This window comes from Aquarana catesbeiana, linkage group LG04, assembly GCF_042186555.1.
Source record: "Aquarana catesbeiana isolate 2022-GZ linkage group LG04, ASM4218655v1, whole genome shotgun sequence".
NCBI lineage: Eukaryota > Metazoa > Chordata > Amphibia > Anura > Ranidae > Aquarana > Aquarana catesbeiana.
The window spans coordinates 461,232,309-461,256,356 of NC_133327.1; positions in this window are offsets into that span (position 1 = coordinate 461,232,309).

A 24,048-nucleotide genomic window follows, 5' to 3' on the forward strand; every position below is an offset into this window, starting at 1 on the left:
TTAGGGATGAGCCGAACACCCCCCTGTTCGGTTCGCACCAGAACTTGCGAACAGGCAAAAAATTTGTTCGAACATGCGAACACCGTTAAAGTCTATGGGGACACGAACATGAATAATCAAAAGTGCTAATTTTAAAGGCTTATATGCAAGTTATTGTCATAAAAAGTGTTTGGGGACCCGGGTCCTGCCCCAGGGGACATGGATCAATGCAAAAAAAAGTTTTAAAAACGGCCATTTTTTCGGGAGCAGTGATTTTAATAATGCTTAAAGTGAAACAATAAAAGTGTAATATCCCTTTAAATTTTGTACCTGGGGGGTGTCTATAGTATACCTGTAAATGGGCGCATGTTTCCCGTTTTTAGAACAGTCTGACAGCAAAATGACATTTCAAAGGAAAAAAAGTCATTTAAAACTACTTGCGGCTATTAATGAATTGCCGGTCCGACATTACACATAAAAGTTCATTGATAAAAACGGCATGGGAATTCCCCACAGGGGAACCCCGAACCAAAATAAAAAAAAATGACGTGGGGGGGGTCCTCCTAAATTCCATACCAGGCCCTTCAGGTCTGGTATGGATATTAAGGGGAACCCCAGCCAAAATTTTTTTTAAAAATGGCGTGGGGTCCCCTCAAAATCTATACCACACCCTTTAGGTCTGGTATGGATTTTAAGGGGAACCCCGTGCCAAAATTTTTTTAAAAAATTGCGTGGGGTCCCCCCAAAAATCCATACCAGACCCTTATCCGAGCACGCAACCTGACAGGCAGCAGAAAAAAAGGGGGATGAGTGAGCGTCCCCCCTCCTGAACCGTACCAGGCCACAAGCCCTCAACATTGGGAGGGTGCTTTGGGGTAGCCCCCCAAAACACCTTGTCCCCATGTTGATGGGGACAAGGGCCTCATCCCCACAACCCTTGCCCGGTGGTTGTGGGGGTCTGCGGGTGGGGGGCTTTTCGGAATCTGGAAGCCCCCTTTAACAAAGGGACCCCCAGATCCCGGCCCTCCCCCCTGTGTGAAATGGTAAGGGCCTACCATTTCACAAAAAAAGTGTCAAAAATGTTAAAAATGACAAAAGACAGTTTTTGACAATTCCTTTATTTAAATGCTTCTTCTATCTTCTATCTTCCTTCGGTTTCTTCCTCCATCTTCTTCTTCTGGTTCTCCGGTGTTCTCGTCCAACATCTTCCTCTGCGGCATCTTCTTATCTTCTTCTCCTCGGGCTGCTCCGCATCCATGACGGCATGGAGGGAGGCTCCAGCTGTGTGACGCTTCTCCTCTTCTGACGGTTCTTAAATAAGAAAATAAGGGCCCCCTCTGAGGCACGGGGACTTGACAGGACTTCCCTGTGGCATTTCCCGTGATGTCAGAAGGGGGCGGGGTTATGTAACGGGTGACCACGCTCCCTCTGACATCACGGGGAATGCCACAGGGAAGTCCCCGTCAAGTCCCTGTGCATCAGAGGGGGCGGGGTCACCGGGTGGCCCCTCCCCCTCATTATTTAAGAACCGTCAGAAGAGGAGAAGCGGCACACAATGGGAGCCTCCCTCCATGCCATCATGGATGCGGAGCGGCCGAGGAGAAGAAGGGAAAAAGACACCGATGCCGCAGAGGAAGATGCCGGACGAGAACACCGGAGGAAGAACTAGAAGAACCAGAAGAATCAGAAGAAGAAGAAAGATAGAAGATAGAAGAAAGAAGATAGAAGAAAGAAGAATGGGCGTCTATGTGGCAGATGAGGTTTAATGTTGAGAAATGTAAAGTTATGCACTTAGGGGCAAAGAATATGCATGCATCATACATACTAGGGGGAGTACAACTGGGGGAATCCATAGTGGAGAAGGATCTGGGGGTTTTGGTAGATCATAAGCTCAATAATAGCATGCAATGCCAAGCTGCGGTTTCCAAAGCGAGCCAAGTCCTTTCTTGTATAAAGAGAGGTATGGACTCCAGAGAGAGAGAGATATAATTTTGCTCCTGTTCAAATCATTAGTAAGACCTCATCTGGAATATGCAGTTCAGTTTTGGGCACCAGTTTTCAAAAAGGATATCGGGGAACTGGAGAAAGTGCAGAGAAGGGCAACCAAACTGATAAGAGGCATGGGGGAGCTCAGCTATGAGGAGAGATTAGAGGAACTGAATTTGTTCACTCTTGAGAAGAGGAGATATGGGGGGATATGATCAACATGTTCAAATATATAAGGAGTCCATATAGTGAACTTGGTGTTGAGTTATTCACTTTACGGTCAACACAGAGGACACGGGGGCACTCTTTACGACTGGAGGAAAAGAGATTTCATCTCCAAATACGGAAAGGTTTCTTCACAGTAAGAGCTGTGAAAATGTGGAATAGACTCCCTCCAGAGGTGGTTCTGGCCAGCTCAGTAGATTGCTTTAAGAAAGGCCTGGATACTTTCCTAAATGTACAGAATATAACTGGGTATTGACATTTATAGCTAAAGTTGATCCAGGGAAAATCCTATTGCCTCTTGGGGGATCAGGAAGGAATTTTTTCCCCTGCTGTAGCAAATTGGAACATGCTCTGCTGGGGTTTTTTGCCTTCCTCTGGATCAACTGTGGGTATAGTATTGGGTATATTGGATTGTACAATATTTTTTTTTGTTTTTGTTTTTTTTGTTTTTTTTTTATGGTTGAACTGGATGGACTTGTGTCTTTTTTCAACCTGACTAACTATGTAACTATGTATGTAACTATGTAAGAAGCATTTAAATAAAGGAATTGTCAAAAACTGTCTCTTGTCATTTTTAACATTTTTGACAGTTTTTTTTGTGAAATGGTAGGGGTACTTTTGTACCCCCTTACCATTTCACACAGGGGGGAGGGCTGGGATCTGGGGGTCCCCTTGTTAAAGGCGGCTTCCAGATTCCGATAAGCCCCCCAACCGCAGACCCCCATAACCACTGGGCAAGGGTCATCAACATGGGGACAAGGTGTTTTGGGGGGCTACCCCAAAGCACCCTCCCAATGTTGAGGGCATGTGGCCTGGTACGGTTCAGGAGGGGTGGCGCTCTCTCGTCCCCACCTCTTTTCCCGCGGCCTTCCAGGTTGTGTGCTCGAATAAGGGTCTGGTATGGATTTTTGGGGGGACCCCACGCCATTTTTAAAAACATTTTGGCGTGGGGTTCCCCTTAAAATCCATACCAGACCTGAAGGGTCTGGTATAGATTTTGAGGGGGACCCCACGCCATTTTTTTTTTTTAATTTTGGCTGGGGTTCCCCTTAATATCCATACCAGACCTGAAGGGCCTGGTATGGAATTTAGGGGGACCCCACACGTCATTTTTAAAAAAAATTTTTGGTTCAGTGTTCCCCTGTGGGGAATTCCCATGCTGTTTTTATCAATGAACTTTTATGTGTATTGTCGGACCGGCAATTCATTAATAGCCGCGAGTAGTTTTAAATGACTTTTTTTCCTTTGAAATGTCATTTTGCTGTCAGACTGTTCTAAACACAGGAAACATGTGCCCCTTTACAGGCATACTATAGACACCCCCCAGGTATGAAATGTAAAGGAATATTACACTTTTATTGTTTCACTTTAAGCATTATTAAAATAACTGCTCCCGAAAAAACGGATGTTTTTAAAACTTTTTTTGCATTGATCCTTGTCCCCTGGGGCAGGACCCAGGTCCCCAAACACTTTTTATGACAATACCATGCATATAAGCCTTTAAAATTAGCACTTTTGATTTCTCCCATAGACTTTTAAAGGGTGTTCCGCGGCTTTCGAATTTGCCGCGAACACCCCAAATTGTTCGCTGTTCGGCGAACTGGCGAACAGCCGATGTTCATGTCGAACATGAGTTCGACTCAAACTCGAAGCTCATCCTTAATAATCATAAACAAAAGAGGCAGGCAGCGCTGGAGAAACTGTTAGAGTTGGTGAAGCCGGTGGTCCCCATAGCAACATCCCCTATTTAAAAGCCAAAATTGGTGGCCTGAGGAGCACTTATCTTAGGGAGCGCAAGAAGGTCCACGATTCTCAGAGATCCGGAGCTGCAGCAGATGACGTTTATGTCCCCAGGCTGTGGTACTATGAGAGACTGCGATTTCTGTCAGACCAGACTGAAGTCAGGGATTCCCTCTCAACCCTTCCTTCCACTCTTCCTTCTACCCTATCTTCCACCCCAGCTGAGGCTTCCGATTTCCAACCTGGGACTTCGAGCCAGGAAGAAGTGGAGGAGCCCAGCTGGAGTCAGGTATAGCATTGTTCTACAGATTTCTGGTCAATAAATAAATGATGTTTACTAGATGTTATTATTGATCACTAATTGCTGATTTCCTAAAGTGTTTTACATATCAATACAGTAGTGGTCAAAAATAATTGAGACAAGAATGAAAAATGCTGGGCTCAGAATGATAATCTGTTATATTTGATAACATTCAATTTGCAACAGTCATGAGCTGAAAATTGTGTGTGATTGATGAAGAAAAAACTAAAACGATGTCCCTTTTTCATACACAGGAAGCCAAGAGGAGGCTGTGGAATGTGGCACACAGGAGGAGGCTGTGGAATGTGGCAGCCAGGAGGAGGCAGGGGTTAGTGGCAGCCAGGAGGAGGCGAGGATAAGTGGCAGCCAGGAGTAGGGCGGGCCCAGTAGGAGCCTCACAGAATCGCAGTTCCCTCCCCTCCGCCTTCCAAACAAAAGACCCAGGAAGGGGAGTAATGTGGAGGATTCAGGCTGATTCAGGAGGCTTCTGCGTCCCTCAGAACCACCCCCACTCGTGAAGAGGCATTTGCCTCCATGGCTGCCACCAAACTGCAGGACATGCAAGGGGCCAACGCCTCATGTGTGAGGAAATCATTTATCATTACATTAAAAACATTAAATAAGGGGTTGAGGGGCGAAATCACACCCAATACCCACTTGAGTGAGTTGCATCATCCTCCTCCTCCTGCCATAACTCCACCACCACAGACACAGCATGGAAGGAAGCATGAAAGGAAGACAAGAGAGTGATGGCCTGGGTTCAGTCTGGTCTGATAAAAGATGCAGGCTCTTGTATGACCACAGCCTGGGGACATACATGTCATCTGCTGCTGTTCATAATCTCTTGGACTTCTGGACCAGATTGTACTCCCTTATATATGGACTCCTCAGGGCACCAATTTTGAAGTAAAATAGTTGATGTGTGCCCTGGGGGCCAAAGGCTTCGCCAATTTCTGCTGTTTCTCCAGCATTGCCTCCCTCTTTCTTTGGTTATGACCCCTTAATAAATTTTTGGTTTGTTTTATTATACTCGCCTATGTGTGTTTTCCTTCAAAAAGGACAGTTTGTTTGTGAGGAGGCAGGTACATTTCAAAAATACAATGTGTAATTAACAAGGGACACCAACACCAAGCAACCTCCTTGAGATTAAATAATACAAGATATAATCGCATTGTGGTAACTTGACACACAAAACACACCCAAAACTGTTCTGGAGTAAAAAAAAGAATGAAGAATAAAACACAAGATCAGGCTTAAAAAAAAACTCCCCAAAAAATATATTTAATGTAAAAACATCCAAAAAATAATATTTTTTCGGTAGATGTGACAAATAAAAATATTATATTGATGAAATCACGATAAATAATCAAGAAAGAAGTTTGTGAGAAGTCTGTGTGAATATGAGCAGCAAAACAACTTCATTCTTCTAGCATTATAAAGAAGAAGAGAGTGTGCAGCATTAAACATTTTAAAACATTGCAGCGTGACGAACGTGCTATATCCATTCCGAACGCTAATTTTACCAGACCGAGTAGTTCCATCTTGGAATTTATTCTGTGCATGCGTGACACTTTGTGCGTTGGAATTGTCCACACACGGTCGGAATTGACGTGATCGGATTTTGTTGTCGGAAAATTTTATAGCCTGCTCTCAAACTTTGTGTGTCGGAAAATCCGATGGAAAAAGTCCAATGGAGCCCACACACGGTTGGAATTTCCGACAACAAGCTCCGATCGCACATTTTCAATCAGAAAATCCGTCTATGTGTACAGGGCATAACTCTAATTCACCCATCTTGTCCGCCAGGCTCCTGGCTTTGGTGAACAAGCCATGTAGTTTAGACCGGTCGCATACTATCCTCTTATTGGGTGTTCCAAGATTGCAACTAGGACTTGTTACTATACTTACCTTGGGTTTATGTGCTTTAGTCAACCTACCACTAATGCACCCAATACTACCCTCTAGACTATGTTCCGCGCTGACTATCCCTACCTCTGGGCCCTCCCCCTGCCGCCTAGTTTAAAAACCCTTCCAATTTTTAGGCCATCTTTACTCCCAGCTGATCTGCACCCTCCTCATTTAGCTGCAGTCTGTCCCTTCTATAGCACTGGTGATCAACTGAGAAGTCGGTCCAGTCCTCCAGGAACCCAAACCGTTCCTTACTACACCAGCTCTTCAGCCACTTGTTTACTTCCCTAATCTCCCTCTGCTTTTCTGGTGTGGCTCAATGTACCGGTAGTATTCCTGAGAATACTACCTTGGAGGTCCTTTTCCTCAATTTAGCTCCCAAGTCCCTAAAATCATTCTTTAGGACTAGGGATGAGCTTTGAGTTCGAGTCGAACCCATGTAAAGCTACAAGTTAGTGTAGTGCGTCCTCCTCACAGTGTTCAGCTAAAGCTACAAGTTAGTGTAGTGCGTCCTCCTCACAGTGTTCAGCTAAAACTACAAGTTAGTGTGGTGCGACCTCTGCACAGTGTTCAGCTAAAGCTACAAGTTATTTTAGTGTGACCTCTGCACAGTGTTCAGCTAAAGCTACAAGTTAGTGTAGTGCGTGCTCTGAACAGTGTTCAGCTAAAACTACAAGTTAGTGTAGTGCGACCTCTGCACAGTGTTTAGCTAAAGCTACAAATTAGTGTAGTGCGTCTTCTGAACAGTGTTCATCTAAAGCTACAAGTTAGTGTAGTGCATCCTCCTCACAGTGTTCAGCTAAAGCTACAAGTTAGTGTAGTGCGTCCTCCCCACAGTGTTCAGCTAAAGCTACAGGTTAGTTTAGTGTGACCTCTGCACAGTGTTCAGCTAAAGCTACAAGTTAGTGTAGTGCGTCCTCCTCACAGTGTTCAGCTAAAACTACAAGTTAGTGTAGTGCAACCTCTGCACAGTGTTCAGCTAAAGCTACAAGTTATTTTAGTGCGACCTCCTCACAGTGTTCAGCTAAAGTTACAAGTTAGTGTAGTGCGTGCTCTGAACAGTGTTCAACTAAAACTACAAGTTAGTGTAGTGCGACCTCTGCACAGTGTTCAGCTAAAGCTACAAGTTAGTGTAGTGCGTCCTCTGAACAGTGTTCATCTAAAGCTACAAGTTAGTGTAGTGCGTCCCCCTCACAGTGTTCAGCTAAAGCTACAAGTTAGTGTAGTGCGTCCTCCTCAAAGTGTTCAGCTAAAGCTACAGGTTAGTTTAGTGTGACCTCTGCACAGTGTTCAGCTAAAGCTACAAGTTAGTGTAGTTCGTCCTCCTCACAGTGTTCAGCTAAAACTACAAGTTAGTGTAATGCGACCTCTGCACAGTGTTCAGCTAAAACTACCAGTAGAAGGTTGGTGGTGTTTTCCTGATCCTATCACTACCGCAGGCAGCTAAAGTATTTACACGTTAGTGTAGTGCGACCTCTGCACAGTGTTCAGCTAAAGCTACCTGTAGAAGGTTGGTGGTGTTTTCCTGATCCTATCACTATTGCAGGCAGCTAAATTATTTACACGTTAGTGTAGTGTGGCCTCTGCACAGTGTTCAGCTAAAGCTATCTGTAGAAGGTTGGTGGTGTTCTCATACTGTAGGCAGGCATTTAATTTTGCTAGCTGCAGTATCAGTATAAATATATATATATATATATATATATATATATATATATATATATATATATATATATATATATATATATATATATCCCAGCTTAGTGCAGCTACAGGCCATTAGTATGTCTGGAAGGCCAACAAGGAGAGGCAGACAGTCACAAGCCAATAAAAGAGGGCAAGCAGGCTCTGTGTCTAGAGGTAACGGTGCTGGTCGTGGAGACGGTGCATCCTCATCAGCACGTGGCCGTGGGACATGCTTGGCCTTTTTTTCGGCAGCTGGCCGTGTTGAGCCGCAACATGTGGAAGACTTGGTCGAGTGGATGACCAAGCCGTCCTCATCCTCCTCAACCTCCCTCACCCATGCTCATGGTACTTTGTCTGGCAAAGCAGCTGCCAACGCGGCCTCTTCCCTTGGCTCAATGGCATCAGTGACTCCTTCCCTAGCCCACCATGTCCTCCTGAGGAGTCCCTCGAACTGTTTGACCACAGTGTTGGGTACATGCTCCAGGAGGATGCCCAGCGTTTAGAAGGCTCTGATGATGATACTGAGCTAGATGAAGGCAGTAACATGAGCACGGACAGAGGGGGTACCCTAGAAGGACAGCAATCTGGCAGTCATGCTGCTCCTGCTGCTGCATACTGCCAGGTTTGCTCCAGTGATGAGGAGGGGATGATGAGGTCACTGACTCAAAGTGGGTGCCTGATAGGAGAGAGGAGGAGGAGGCACATCACCAACGAGGCAGGATGCCCTCCAGGGGCCAGCCTAAGGGCAGCACACTGACTGCATCACACCGCAAAGCTCCGCATGTGCAGGGCTCTGCTTTCTCTGCGCTTTATTCCAAAAGTTCTTTGGTGTGGGCCTTTTTTGAGACGAGTGCATCAGATCGCACCGCTGCTATTTGCAACATATGTCTCAACAAGACAATACACAGGTACCTACTGAACCACGTGGACTCGATGAACCACGTGCACACACACACACACAATACACAAGTACTAATGACGATCCACACACACTACTCAAACACTCAGGTACTCACAATACACAGGTACTACCTGACACTAATACTCAATACAGCCCATGTGCACTCATGTACTTACAATACACAGGTACACACTTGTTTTCAACTCTGTTTTTTAACTCACCACTTAGTCCAGTTCCACTAACTCTGGGTTTTTTTAACTCACCACTTAGTCCAGTTCCACTTGGTCTAAGTTCCAGCAAGCTCAAAGATGAGCAGGCTCACAATGAGTTCTACAGAATAAGGTTATATAGGCCTCAAGCACCTGTGACCAATTAACCACTCCCTTAATTAGTAGGCTGAAGGAAGAAAAGAAAAAAAAGCTGTTTAAAAAGTGACAGAAAAAGGTTTTAAAAAGCTACAAGGAAAAGCCCCAAAAAGAACCTAAGAATGCAACCCAGGAATCACCAGCAGTCAAAAAGCAAACTTGTTCACACTCTCCACTCATGTTCCCCACTGTTTAGCTTCCAACCAGCAGTCTGGCAGTCTTCAATTTCATCATTTAAAGATGCACCCTTTGGATATGACAAGTTGTGTATAAGTCTGAATGAGTTGGGTTGATAAACGGTGGATTTTTAAAAACTTCAGTCCCCCGGAAGATTTGGTTGCTCAATGACCAGGCCATTTTTTGCGATACGGCACTGTGTCACTTTAACCACTTGACGACTGCCTCACGCCGATGTACGTCGGCAAGGTGGCACGGACAGGCAAAATCACATACATGTCTGTGATTTGCCTTCCGCGGGTGGGGGGTCTGATCGGACCCCCCCCCGGTGCCCGAGGCGGTCGTCTTTTGTCCCACGGCGATCGGAGGTGAGGGGGAGGCCATCCGTTCGTGGCCCCCCCCTCGCGATCGCCGCCGGCCAATCGAATCATTCCTTTGCTGCTGTATGCTAAACAGCAGCAAAGGAAATGATGTCATCTCTCCTCGGCTCGGAAATTTCCGTTCCGGCCTGAGGAGAGAAGACAGGTATGTGAGTGCACAACACTACACACACACAGTAGAACATGCCAGGCACACAAAACACCCGATCCCCCCCCCGATCGCCCCCCCGATCCCCCCCCAATCACCCCCCCCTGTCACAAACTGACACCAGCAGTTTTTTGTTTTTGTTTTTTTTCTGATTACTGCATTGGTGTCAGTTTGTGACAGTTACAGTGTTGGGATAGTTAGTATTAGCCCCCTTTAGGTCTAGGATACCCCCCTAACCCCCCCTAATAAAGTTTTAACCCATTGATCACCCCCTGTCACCAGTGTCGCTAAGCAATAATTTTTCTGATCGCTGTATTAGTGTCGCTAGTGACGCTAGTTAGGGACCTAAATATTTAGGTTCGCCGTCAGCGTTTTATAGCGACAGGGACCTCCATATACTACCGAATAAATGTTTTAACCCCTTGATGGCCCCCTAGTTAACCCTTTCACCACTGATCACCGTATAACTGTTACGGGTGACGCTGGTTAGTTTGTTTATTTTTTATAGTGTCAGGGCACCCGCCGTTTATTACCGAATAAAGGTTTAGCCCCCTGATCGCCTGGCGGTGATATGCGTCGCCCCAGGCAGCGTCAGATTAGCGCCAGTACCGCTAACACCCACGCACGCAGCATACGCCTCCCTTAGTGGTATAGTATCTGATCGGATCAATATCTGATCCGATCAGATCTATACTAGCGTCCCCAGCAGTTTAGGGTTCCCAAAAACGCAGTGTTAGCGGGATCAGCCCAGATACCTGCTAGCACCTGCGTTTTGCCCCTCCGCCCAGCCCACCCAAGTGCAGTATCGATCGATCACTGTCACTTACAAAACACTAAAGGTATAACTGCAGCGTTCGCAGAGTCAGGCCTGATCCCTGCGATCGCTAACAGTTTTTTTGGTAGCATTTTGGTGAACTGGCAAGCACCAGCCCCAGGCAGCGTCAGGTTAGCGCCAGTAGCGCTAACACCCACGCACGTACCGTACAGCTCCCTTAGTGGTATAGTATCTGAACGGATCAATATCTGGTCCGATCAGATCTATACTAGCGTCCCCAGCAGTTTAGGGTTCCCAAAAACGCAGTGTTAGCGGGATCAGCCCAGATACCTGCTAGCACCTGCGTTTTGCCCCTCCGCCCGGCCCAGCCCAGCCCACCCAAGTGCAGTATCGATCGATCACTGACACTTACAAAACACTAAATGCATAACTGCAGCGTTCGCAGAGTCAGGCCTGATCCCTGCGATCGCTAACAGTTTTTTTGGTAGTATTTTGGTGAACTGGCAAGCACCAGCCCCAAGCAGCGTCAGATTAGCACCAGTTCCGCTAACACCCACGCACGCAGCATACACCTCCCTTAGTGGTATAGTATCTGAACGGATCAATATCTGATCCGATCAGATCTATACTGGCGTCCCCAGCAGTTTAGGGTTCCCAAAAACGCAGTGTTAGCGGGATCAGCCCAGATACCTGCTAGCACCTGCATTTTGCCCCTCCGCCCGGCCCAGCCCACCCAAGTGCAGTATCGATCGATCACTGTCACTTACAAAACACTTAACGCATAACTGCAGCGTTCGCAGAGTCAGGCCTGATCCCTGCGATCGCTAACAGTTTTTTTGGTAGCTTTTTATTGAACTGGCAAGCGCCAGCGGCCTAGTACACCCCGGTCGTAGTCAAACCAGCACTGCAGTAACACTTGGTGACGTGGCGAGTCCCATAAGTGCAGTTCAAGCTGGTGAGGTGGCAAGCACAAGTAGTGTCGCGCTGCCACCAAGAAGACATTTGTGTACGTGGCATTTGTGTACGTGCTCCGATCGTGACGTCACCCGCGCTCCGCTCGTCCATCCTGTCTTGCGACATCCACTCCATCCACGCTTTCATCCTCCGCACTGGGGTACAGTGCATTGTAATGTGAGTGCTCTCGCATATTTTAATAAATGTTTTTAGTACTATACAGAGAGCACTAGATTTCTTCCTACCTCTTTTACATGTGAATTATCTGCCTACTTGCTGGTCACTGAAAGCTGACTTTCTGTAAGCTGCTGCTGCTGCTGCTGTCTCCCTTTGGTATTGTCCCTGTGAGGGAACCGCTGATTCTGACCTGACTGATTCACTCAGGGGTCCATCTATTAAGGTGAGCAGCTGGTGTCACCGAAGGTGGAGGTCCGTGTATGTCACTACAGTCACCTTGCGTTTTCCATATGTCACCTGAGTCACTGGAGGAATCACTGGATTATTACTTGCAATTTATGTATTTTGGACTTTAGTTTATATTTATTTTATTTTCACTTATTGTACTTTACTTCATGCGCTGTACTGCTTTCTTTATATGTTAATTTATGGGATTTGATAAATTTACCCTCAGTATCACAGCTGCTATTTAGTTAGGTTTGTGGTCCGCGCTGGTTGATTTTTGTTTATATTCACCAAGAAGACAAACACAGGCCCGTCGTGCCCATAATGCCCTTCCTGCTGCATTCGCCAATCCTAATTGGGAACCCACCGCTTCTGCAACGCCCGTACTTCCCCCATTCACATCCCCAACCAAATGCAGTCGGCTGCATGAGAGGCATTTTCTTTATGTCCTCCCGAGTACCCCTACCCAACGAACCCCCCCAAAAAAGATGTTGTGTCTGCAGCAAGCACGGATATAGGCGTGACACCCGCTATTATTGTCCCTCCTGTCCTGACAATCCTGGTCTTTGCATTGGTGAATGTTTTAAACGCTACCATTCACTAGTTGAGTATTAGCGTAGGGTACAGCATTGCACAGACTAGGCACACTTTCACAGGGTCTCCCAAGATGCCATCGCATTTTGAGAGACCCGAACCTGGAACCGGTTACCGTTACAAAAGTTAGTTACAAAAAAAGTGTAAAAAAAAAATATATAAAATAAAAAAAATAGTTGTCGTTTCATTGTTCTCTCTCTCTCTATTCTCTCTCTCTATTGTTCTGCTCTTTTTTACTGTATTCTATTCTGCAATGTTTTATTGTTATTATGTTTTATCATGTTTGCTTTTCAGGTATGCAATTTTTTTATACTTTACCGTTTACTGTGCTTTATTGTTAACCATTTTTTTGTCTTCAGGTACGCCATTCACGACTTTGAATGGTTATACCAGAATGATGCCTGCAGGTTTAGGTATCATCTTGGTATCATTCTTTTTCAGCCAGCGGTCGGCTTTCATGTAAAAGCAATCCTAGCGGCTAATTAGCCTCTAGACTGCTTTTACAAGCCATGGGAGGGAATGCCCCCCCACCGTCTTCCGTGTTTTTCTCTGGCTCTCCTGTCTCAACAGGGAACCTGAGAATGCAGCCGGTGATTCAGCCAGCTGACCATAGAGCTGATCAGAGACCAGAGTGGCTCCAAACATCTCTATGGCCTAAGAAACCGGAAGCTACGAGCATTTTATGACTTAGATTTCGCCGGATGTAAATAGCGCCATTGGGAAATTGGGGAAGCATTTTATCACACCGATCTTGGTGTCGTCAGATGCTTTGAGGGCAGAGGAGAGATCTAGGGTCTAATAGACCCCAATTTTTTCAAAAAAGAGTACCTGTCACTACCTATTGCTATCATAGGGGATATTTACATTCCCCGAGATAACAATAAAAATGATTAAAAAAAAAAAAAATGAAAGGAACAGTTTAAAAATAAGATAAAAAAGCAAAAAAATAATAAAGAAAGAAAAAAAAAAAAAAAAAGCACCCCTGTCGCCCCCTGCTCTCGCGCTAAGGCGAACGCAAGCGGCGGTCTGTCGTAAAATGTAAACAGCAATTGCACCATGCATGTGAGGTATCGCCGCAAAGGTCAGATCGAGGGCAGTAATTTTTGCAGTAGACCTCCTCTGTAAATCTAAAGTGGTAACCTGTAAAGGCTTTTAAAGGCTTTTAAAAATGTATTTATTTTGTTGCCACTGCATGTTTGTGCGCAATTTTAAAGCATGTCATGTTTGGTATCCATGTACTCGGCCTAAGATCATCTTTTTTATTTCATCAAACATTTGGGCAATATAGTGTGTTTTAGTGCATTAAAATTTAAAAAAGTGTGTTTTTTCCCCAAAAAATGCGTTTGAAAAATCGCTGCGCAAATACTGTGTGAAAAAAAAAATGAAACACCCACCATTTTAATCTGTAGGGCATTTGCTTTAAAAAATATATAATGTTTGGGGGTTCAAAGTAATTTTTTTGCAATGAGTGTCAGAAAGGGCTTTGTCTTCAAGTGGTTAGAAGAGTGAGTGATGTGTGACATAAGCTTCTAAATGTTGTGCATAAAATGCCAGGACAGTTCAAAACCCCCCCAAATGACCCCATTTTGGAAAGTAGACACCCCAAGCTATTTGCTGAGAGGCATATTGAGTCCATGGAATATTTTATATTTTGACACAAGTTGCGGGAAAGTGACACTTTTTTTTTTTTTTTTTGCACAAAGTTGTCACTAAATGATATATTGCTCAAACATGCCATGGGAATATGTGAAATTACACCCCAAAATACATTCTGCTGCTTCTCCTGAGTATGGGGATACCACATGTGTGAGACTTTTTGGGAGCCTAGCCGCGTACGGGACCCCGAAAGCCAAGCACCGGCTTCAGGCTTTCTAAGGGCGTGAATTTTTGATTTCACTCTTCACTGCCTATCACAGTTTCGGAGGCCATGGAAAGCCCAGGTGAATCATATTAAATGCCATCCCTCTTTTTTAATCTATAGTTTATCTGTTGTTTTTAAAGGGCCTTCTTTAAATACTTTATATTCCCCTGTGGTCCCCTTATGGCAGCGAGGTCCCTCCTATATGAGAACACCCTGGTCTGAAATTGGCAGTAGATTTATTTTATTCAAGCATTTACGTTACATTGGTGCACTACAGCCTGGTAAGATATGTAAACTTAAATGTTCTATACATAATTGATTGGATTGTTTGGCTTCAAACTTACGTGTTTATTGGAATGTTCTGTACTAATTTTGACTCTACTAATTTGAACCCAATAGTATTGGGTTCGTTTTGTAACATGTTTAAATTATTGATGTATTGATTGTTGCCTATTTTCTCATTATTTAGAGTCCACTACAATCATTGCCCTTTAAAAACTCCTGAAGAAGCTCATACTAGAGCGAAACATGTCGAGCAGAGCAAGTGGCAGATTGTCATGGCACCTTTGATTAGTTGCCTTATGTTGCACTGTATAATGTGAAAGAATCTAGGTGAAATTATTCATGTCTAAGTATTTTAGAATTATGTCTCAGTCTCTCATGTGAGGCACTTATGTTTTAATCTGGATTTAATAAAAACCTTTTTTATATAAATGTACAGAAATTGTGTGATTAAACTGTTGATTTAAAGAGCACCTTAAAAGTCCCTGGGGGGAAAAAACTCTTTTTTCCCCTTTTCCCCCTTCATATTTCTACTTTATAGTCAATTATGGGATGTGGTGCTTTCAGTTGACTATCTTTGTCCTTTCCAAATTTTGGCCATAGTGTAGTATATCAAAATGTTAGGCATGGACAGACAGACATACCAAACACCCTGGTGTGCACATAACAACACCCAAAAAAAAGGAGGGGAGGGAAGTGAAAAAACCCCACCACCGTGGCTGTAGAATGTGCTTACCGACTCACGGTGATAAGCAGGCTTTATATGAGTTGGAAGCGGATCAAAAGTAGGTAAGGAACACTTGGAATCTTGGACATCCGTTTGGCACCCTCATTGGACCATATCTGTCACAGATGAGGTCTGGATAGCATCTATGATTGAAGTCAGCTGTGTAAAGCCTTTACATTCCTTGTGACAATTCCCGGAGGCAGAGATCAAAATATCCCAGGATGAGGCTCCGGAGCGGGCTGCCTGCAGCTTTTAAATCTTCCTTAATTCACCACGAAGATTTAAAAGCTGCAGGCAGCCCGCTCCGGAGCCTCATCCTGGGATATTTTGATCTCTGCCTCCGGGAATTGTCACAAGGAATGTAAAGGCTTTACACAGCTGACTTCAATCATAGATGCTATCCAGACCTCATCTGTGACAGATATGGTCCAATGAGGGTACCAAACGGATGTCCAAGATTCCAAATGTTCCTTACCTACTTTTGATCCGCTTCCAACTCATATAAAGCCTGCTTATCACCGTGAGTCGGTAAGCACATTCTACAGCCACGGTGGTGGGGTTTTTTCACTTCCCTCCCCTCCTTTTTTTTGGGTGTTGTTATGTGCACACCAGGGTGTTTGGTATGTCTGTCTGTCCATGCCTAACATTTTGATATACTACACTATGGCCAGTTTTCTTTTGTTTGTTCTTTCTCCTGCATCCATTGAGGGGTTTTTAATTTGAAGACGGACGCTGCTGACTGGTCCACCACTCTAAAGGCCCTGGCAGGGTTTTTGCCATCCGCTCATATTACTAATACTTCTGGTAAGAGCAATCATAGCTCATTTGGATTATTACTCACATTCAAATTGAACATCCTACCATTTTGAAGAGTTGGACTTTATATCATTATTTTTAAATATTTTCAAATATTTGCTGATGTTAGGTTATACTACCATCTCACTTTATTTTTAGGATTTTTGTTTTAGCGCAGTTTATAATTTCTTTGTTCTGATTGGTGTTGTCGCACTGTTTACTGCTGCTTATCCCTATATGCTTCTAGCGCGGAATTTTTTGTTACTAATTGCAGGGTTGTGCAACGCTGTACCCAAACAAAATTGATGTCCTTTTTTTTCCCACAAATAGAGCTTTCTTTTGGTGGTATTTGATCACCTCTGCGGTTTTTATTTTTTGCGCTATAAATAAAAGAAGAGCGACAATTTTGAAAAAACACATTATCTTTTACTTTTTGCTATAATAAATATCCCACATTTTTTTTTCAAGAAAACAAATTTTTTCCTCGATTTAGGCGTATATGTATTCGTCTACATATTTTTGGTAAAAAAAAAAAAAATAAATCGCAATAAGCGTATATTGATTGGTTTGCACAAAAGTTATAGTGTCTATAAAATAGGGCATAGATTTATGGTGATCTGTGATTTCTTATCAGGTCTGAAATATTGCGGCGGACAAATTGGACACTTTTGACACATTTTTGGGACCATTGACTATTGATTATACAGCGATCAGTCCTATAAAAATGCACTGATTATTGCATAAATGCCAGTGGTAGGGAAGGGGTAACACTAGTGAGTGATCAAGGGGTTAACTGTGTTCCTGAGGTGTGTTCTAACTGTGTGGGGGGGGGACTGACTAGGGGAAGAGTGAGATCGGTGTTCATACTTAGTATGAACGAAAGAACTGGCATTTGTGTGTTTACACACACAGATCCTGGTTCTCGCTCTGTCGTGAGCGATCGCGGGTACCCGGTGGTCATTGCGCACGCCAGGCAATCGCAATGGCTCTGGGCACATGCTGCGGACGTAAGGTAACGTCATTTCGCCTAGACGTGCCATTCTGCTGCAATAAAACTGCGGCAGCTGGTCAGCAAGCAGTTAAAAGGACCTGCCAAACAGCCTTCTGATATCTCTTTATTTAATTTCTCTTTTACAATATGAGGGAATACAGGGGAAAACATTAAGGGTGCATGGGCACCGCCCCCTCTATCACACCACCCCCCTATATGTTGAATGGATAGATTCATGCATAGCAATTTTGGACACCGGGCACCTGAATTACAGTGGCGGGGGTGTTTTTTTGAAGCACCTGATTAGAGCCACAGGCTCTAATAGGCTTCAAAAAAGGTGGACTCGAAGCTCAGAGCATTGCACTCGGAGCCCACCCAAATGTGTTAGAAAAGCAAATGAATATTTGCTTTTCTAACACTGAGCTGCCTCTCCGCCAATCAGGAAGCTCGGGTCTAATGCCCGTCACCTGATTGGCTGTAGGCACAGGCGATCCTATTGGATGCCTAGCAGAAGGGAAGAAGAGACACACGGGAATCATGGAGGACACAGGGGCCTTTGCCTGACCCGCTGCCCATGCACCACCAAGATGGGGTAAGTGCCGGTCAGACAGCGAGTGGGCGAGCGGGCCGGCGGGGGGGGTTGTAGTGAGGCTGCATTTGATGGATACGGTGGCTGCACATGATGGAGCACAGTGGCTGCATATGATGGGGCACAGTGGTGGCATATGATGGGGCACAGTGGCAGCATATGATGGGGCACAGTGGCTGCATATGATGGGGCACAGTGGCTGCATATGATGTGGTGGCCCGCCCTCAGCTATATAACATCTTTGCAAAAAGCCTGCAGTCGTGGGACGCCTCTCATAAAGGCTGCGTTTTTCCGTTTTTTTTTTTCTCGGGTCGTCGGCACTGTCATCGAAGATTGAGTTACATCGCGAGACACTTTATAAAAAAAAGGACTTGTCCCAAAATGTAGAAAAAAAGGGGGGGGGGGACTTTAGACTTTTTTGGCACAGTAATACAAAAATGAATAATTAATACAAAAAGTTTTTATTCAGAATAACATCTAAAAATACAGTTCCATAAAAGCCACAATAAATCTCTATACATATATACTAAATAAAATAAAACCGTTGCTGTACAAAACCATGCAACCACAAAACGGAACTTAGAAGATAAGGATGTCATTACATAGAGATGAAAGTCCGAGGGTATGGCTATATGACAGACAAACGGTAAAGATGTTAGAGAATCAAAATAGAAGTGGGCTCAACATGTTACGCGTGCAATCACGCTTCTTCAGGAGCAGAGATTATTGTGGCTAAACAAACATAAAGAGAAATATAAAAATATAATTGTATAACAATGATACAGATGTGGACTCAAACATTGTCATAGCTAGCAGGCCTCCATGTATCCAAACTCAACCAGCATCAGAAGAGCGATAGGGAAAAGGCATGATCATTACGGGGGCGTGCATAACAATGTAAATAATGGAAGTAAAATAGCCTGGTTGATACATAAAAAAATTATTAAAAAATCAAAAGAATAGGCCCAATATTAATAGAGATACATATAATGCTATAGATAGCTCTAACCATAGTAATTGGGATGTAGTTGTGGTTAAATAACTAGGTAAGGTAAGAGGAAGATAATACTTACTAAATTTTGTATATTAAGCAGAATGATTTAAAACCAGTAAAAAAGAGAAGAACAGCTAACAAAATAGCAGACGCTGGTGACATGGAGTACATGTATTTAGCATGGTAAAATGACCGCCCTCATAGATAAACTCCCTATAAGAAAGCATATGGGATATTAATGAAAATTAGATAAACAGAGAATAAAAATAAAAGTATTAGGTAGGTTGGCCAAAAAAGACTCACCAATTTAGAGATATATTAGCAGGAATGCTAAATGGGCAGGGAAGGGGAAGGGGGGGAAGGGAGAGAGGAGGGGGAGAGGGGGAGAGGGGAAAAGGGGGAAAAAAGGGGGGAGGGGAAAAAAGGGAAAAGGGGAACAGGGAAGTGATTAACAAAAAGCCTGAAAGTAATTATGTGGTAGGAGAGGACTCCATGGTAGGTCAACCCAACGGGTGATTCTTTGATGTAAATGGAGAAAGAGAGGAGCCACCCCAGTGGATAGCGGGGGCAGGCAATAATGGTGGTGCGATAACCTAAAAAAAGTAATAAACAATACGACCAATTCAGGATGTGGAGTAGGGAAAATTGAACGCTGAGTGAGCCGACCTAATAACATAGAAGGGCAGAACATAGCTTAATCTAGACCCCCTGGAGCCAGCAGCTTAAGAAAAACCAGCAGTCTTGAGTGTGGTAAGCTGTTGGAGCGCAGTGTGGACAAGTGGCATTTGTATGCACGTCCCGCCCATAATCAGCGAATCAGAGGGGCCGACGTGACTTCATCCGGACTGGCCGAGTCCTCACTGCGCATGTGTCCACACAGTGAGCGTGCCAGCTGGTGTGCTGATGCTAGCGTCAGAGAGAGGAAAACATGCAGAGTGACTAGCAGAGGCCAAGCAGAACAGGAGAGCTGAGAGCTCCCCCCGCTGGCCAAAGCATGCGCCGTGCCAGCAAGGGAATGCATGGCATGACGCTGGGCGGCCACATAATGACCAAAAGGTCGCTAAAGGAGCCCACCCATGCTGAAAGGGCCAAGGAAACACAGGGGACACGCTGCCAATGTTGGGATATAATAATAATGAAATGGAGCAAGTACATCGTAAACAATGATTTTTAAAAAATGTCCCAAAATGTCTCTTGTCATTTTTACCATTTTGGCACTTTGTTTTTTTGAATGTGTAGGGGTACAATGTACTTGATACCCATTCACATAAGCCCCCGCCTGCAGACCCTCACAACCACCGGGCAAGGGTTGTGGGGAAGAGGCCCTTGTCTCCATCAACATGGGGATCCCAAAACACCCTCCCCATGTTGAGAGCATGTGGCCTGGTACAGTTCAGGAGGGGGGGCTCTCTTGTCCATCTCTTTTCCTGAGGCCTGCCAGGTTGCATGCTCGGATAAGGGTATGGTATGGTTTTTGGGGGGCCCTTACGCCATTTAAAAAAAAATTGCCGCGGGGTTCCCCTTAAAAACCATACCAGACCTGAAGGGCCTGGTATGGATTTTGGGGGGGACCCCCACACCATTTTTAAAAAAATTTGGCACAGGGTTCCACTTAAAATCTATACCAGACCTGAAGGGCATGGTATGGACTTTGGGGGAACCCCCACACAATTTTTTTTTCAATATTGGCACAGGGTTCCCCTAATATCCATACCAGACCCAAAGGGCCTGGTAATGGACTGGGTGGGAACCCATGCTTTTTTTTTTAATGATTTTTATCTATATTGCCGGGATCCGGGAATACATTATAGCCGTCAGCAGTTTTAAATGACATTTTTTCCTTTACAAATTTCATTTTACTGCTCTCATTCATAAAACTATGTACGGCTGCCATGTAAGCAGCCTTACATATCGTGGGGAGTGCACTCAGCCCCCTGAGCCATGATTGGGCAAAGGTACCCTGCCAATCATGGCTTTCACAGCAGAGCGCGCTGTGATTGGCCAAAACATGCATGTCAGGTGCATGCTTTGGCCAATCAGCAGCCGTCAAAGCACTGCGATCTCGCAGTGCATTTACAGTCTCGCTGTTCATTACGGGGCCTCCTGCGGGCAGTCGAATTTCCCGCGAACGCCCCATAATGTTCGGTATTCAACGAACGGGCAAGCACCCGATGTTCAAGTCGAACTTACGTTCGATTTGAACATCGGGCTCATCCCTAGTTTGTAAGTATTCAATATTATGGTGTGGAATTCCAAAACATCACACACTAGTTAAGTGGCAGTTTACATTTTTTTATTTTATTTCGCTTGTGCACTGGAAAAATAAACACAGCTAGTGGGTGGTAGGTTGGCTGGGGTTTGAACTCATAACTTGAGTGCTTTGGAGACAAATCCATGAAAACCATGAAGAGGTGAAGTGTAAGTGACACGTGGTGAATAAGGGAACATTACCTTAGATGTGAAACCAATCGATTGAATCAAAGGGCAAAGTGATCAAGATAAAATTCTGTAATATCACAAGTGTAAGAAAGTCAAAATGGTTGTTGAAATTGATCAAATCGATTTAGACACTCTACTTCAGGAGGTTGAGAAATCAACCCCAAATCCACCACTGATGTTTAAAAAGGCCTGAAACAAACCATTCGAGATATATGCAAATTATCTCAAACCAAATCCAATCCACACAACCTCTCATTTGACGAAAACCAAGCCCTCCATCGCCTCACCAAGAACACCAAAATCGTAATCAAACCCTCTGACAAGGGTGGCAATGTGGTCATCATGAATAATGATGATTATACTTCAATGTGTTTGAATATCCTACAAAACAGGGAATGGTACAAACAAATTTCGGCTCTTAACATTAAACAATACAATTCTACTTTTTACAATATGGTAGATCGCGCATTTCACACAGGCGCAATGTCTAAGAACATTTATGAATTTATTAGGACCCCACATCCCAAAGTGGCTACTTTCTATAGCTTACCTAAGATTCATAAAAACTCTATCAAACTTACTGGTCGTCCCATTGTCTCCGACAATGGGGCCATATCCGAAAACCTAAGCCGAGTCATAGACGCCCATCTCCAACCCCTTGTCTTGTTATTGCCATCCTTTGTTAGAGATACAATACAGTTTTTACAACTTATTAATGATCTCAGAGTATCAGATGATTCTATCCTTGTCACGATTGATGTTGAGGCTCTGTACAGTAGCATTCCCCACTCTCTTGGCTTGTCTACTGTGCAGAGGGCTCTTCAACAATACTCCCAATATGATCCTGCACTGAATGCGTTCATCTTGAGTGGTTTACAATACATATTAAATCATAACCATTTCTGCTTCGATAACTCCCACTACCTCCAGGTGCAGGGTGTGGCCATGGGGACATGTTGTGCCCCCTCCTATGCCAACCTGTACCTGGGGGGGTGGGAGCAGTCCCTCCTGGATGACCTCGTCTCATACACCAGCCACATATCCACGTGGCTGAGGTATATTGACGACTTCTTCGTCGTCTGGGAGGGACCCGATGTCAAATCAATTGAATTTTTCAATCGTATTAACATTAATAATCGTAATCTAAAATTCACAATGACTCATAACCGCAACAGTGTCACATTTTTAGACGTCTCTATTTCAATCACATCAGAAGGAAAGCTATCTAGCACCCTTTTCCGCAAGACAACTGCCAGTAATATGGTTCTTCACGGATAGCTTTCATCCCGTACCACTTAAATATTCTATTCCCTATGGGCAGTATTTGCGCCACAACTGCTCCAATTATATTCTGTTCAAAAGAGAAGCTGAAGGCCTTCAAAGTCACCTTCTTGCTAGGGGATATAGTCGATCCTGTCTTAAAAAAGCCTATAATCAAATGATAGGACAATCCAGATCCAAGCTGCTCTTTCAACAAAAAAGCCCCAAAAGTTCAGATTGTGGCTCCACTCGCATTATTATGCGCTATTCACGACAACACACAGCCATTAAAAACATCTTAAAGTGACGTTGGAACATCCTTACGGATGACCCGAAACTCAGGAATTTTGTCCCCAATCAACCAGCCATAATGTATAAAAGAGCCACTTCAATAAAGGATAAACTGGTCCAGAGTGAATACAAAAATGGAAACAGGAGATCTGCTCCTACTGTTCGTTAATCAGAAAGGAAAAGACTTTTCTTCTTTCCAATGGAAAAACATTCACACCCACACACTTCGTAAATTGTCAAACGCGTGGAGTGGTATACTTCATGGAGTGTGAGTGTGGTGCTTATTATATAGGGAAAACAAGGCAGGAATTTTGGAAACGCATTTCTCAACATATGTATAGAATGCAAATAGGGAACCCATATCTCCCAGTAGGGAGACATGTGGTCTCGATACACAACTATAGGGACCCCAAAGTCACCTTCACGGCCCTTTGGATGCACATTCCGAATAGAGGTCGCGATTGGAATAAGGCTCTGCTATAAAAGGAGCAGAGATAGATATTTCAATTACAGGCCACCTCCCCGCCAGGCCTTAACGAGTCCATCTCATTCGCTCCTTTTTTGCGAGGGTTTTCCTCTGGCAAGACACAGTGAGCGAATCAGATGGTGACTCAACATCTACACCATATTTTGAAATTTATCCCTACAAAGGATGTATGCCATCTAAACTTTTATACCAAAGGGGACTCACGACCCTTTATTCTTTCCTATGGTGCCATGTAATTCGACCATAATGCTTTTCTAATGTATAGACATACCATCTACGAATTTGATGTTGTTTCCAAGGATTATAACCATCCTAGCGATAGGCCGGTCTGGGGGACCAGATAGTTGATCTCAACTATGCCCCCTACCCAGCATCTTATCCATTTGTTCCTGCCTTGCTTTACCCCATTGCCCATGTATATTACATCAAACTATGCAATTTCGCACTTTCTAGCATAGCTAGTATAATATATGGGAATTCGCATTATTGTTTATCATAAATTATTTTTTTTTTAATTGGGAAATCCGACTTTATTAAGCTTCAATTGACAGATACATAACAAGCATTAACTGTGTACATATATTAGAAAGTAGGTATTTACCTTGCACCTTGAAATTATTACATTCAATTTTCTTAATAGTTATACAGTTTGAGACAGAACCATTGATAAGCTTGGTACCACACTCTTAAGATGCACTTATTTATATTTCTTTTATTTTATTTTATTTCGCGGCCCTTACCTCTCCCTCCCCCCCCCATCATGTCATATACACTGTTTTATGTAACTGTGCAGCGTTGAGCCTTTAAGTACAGG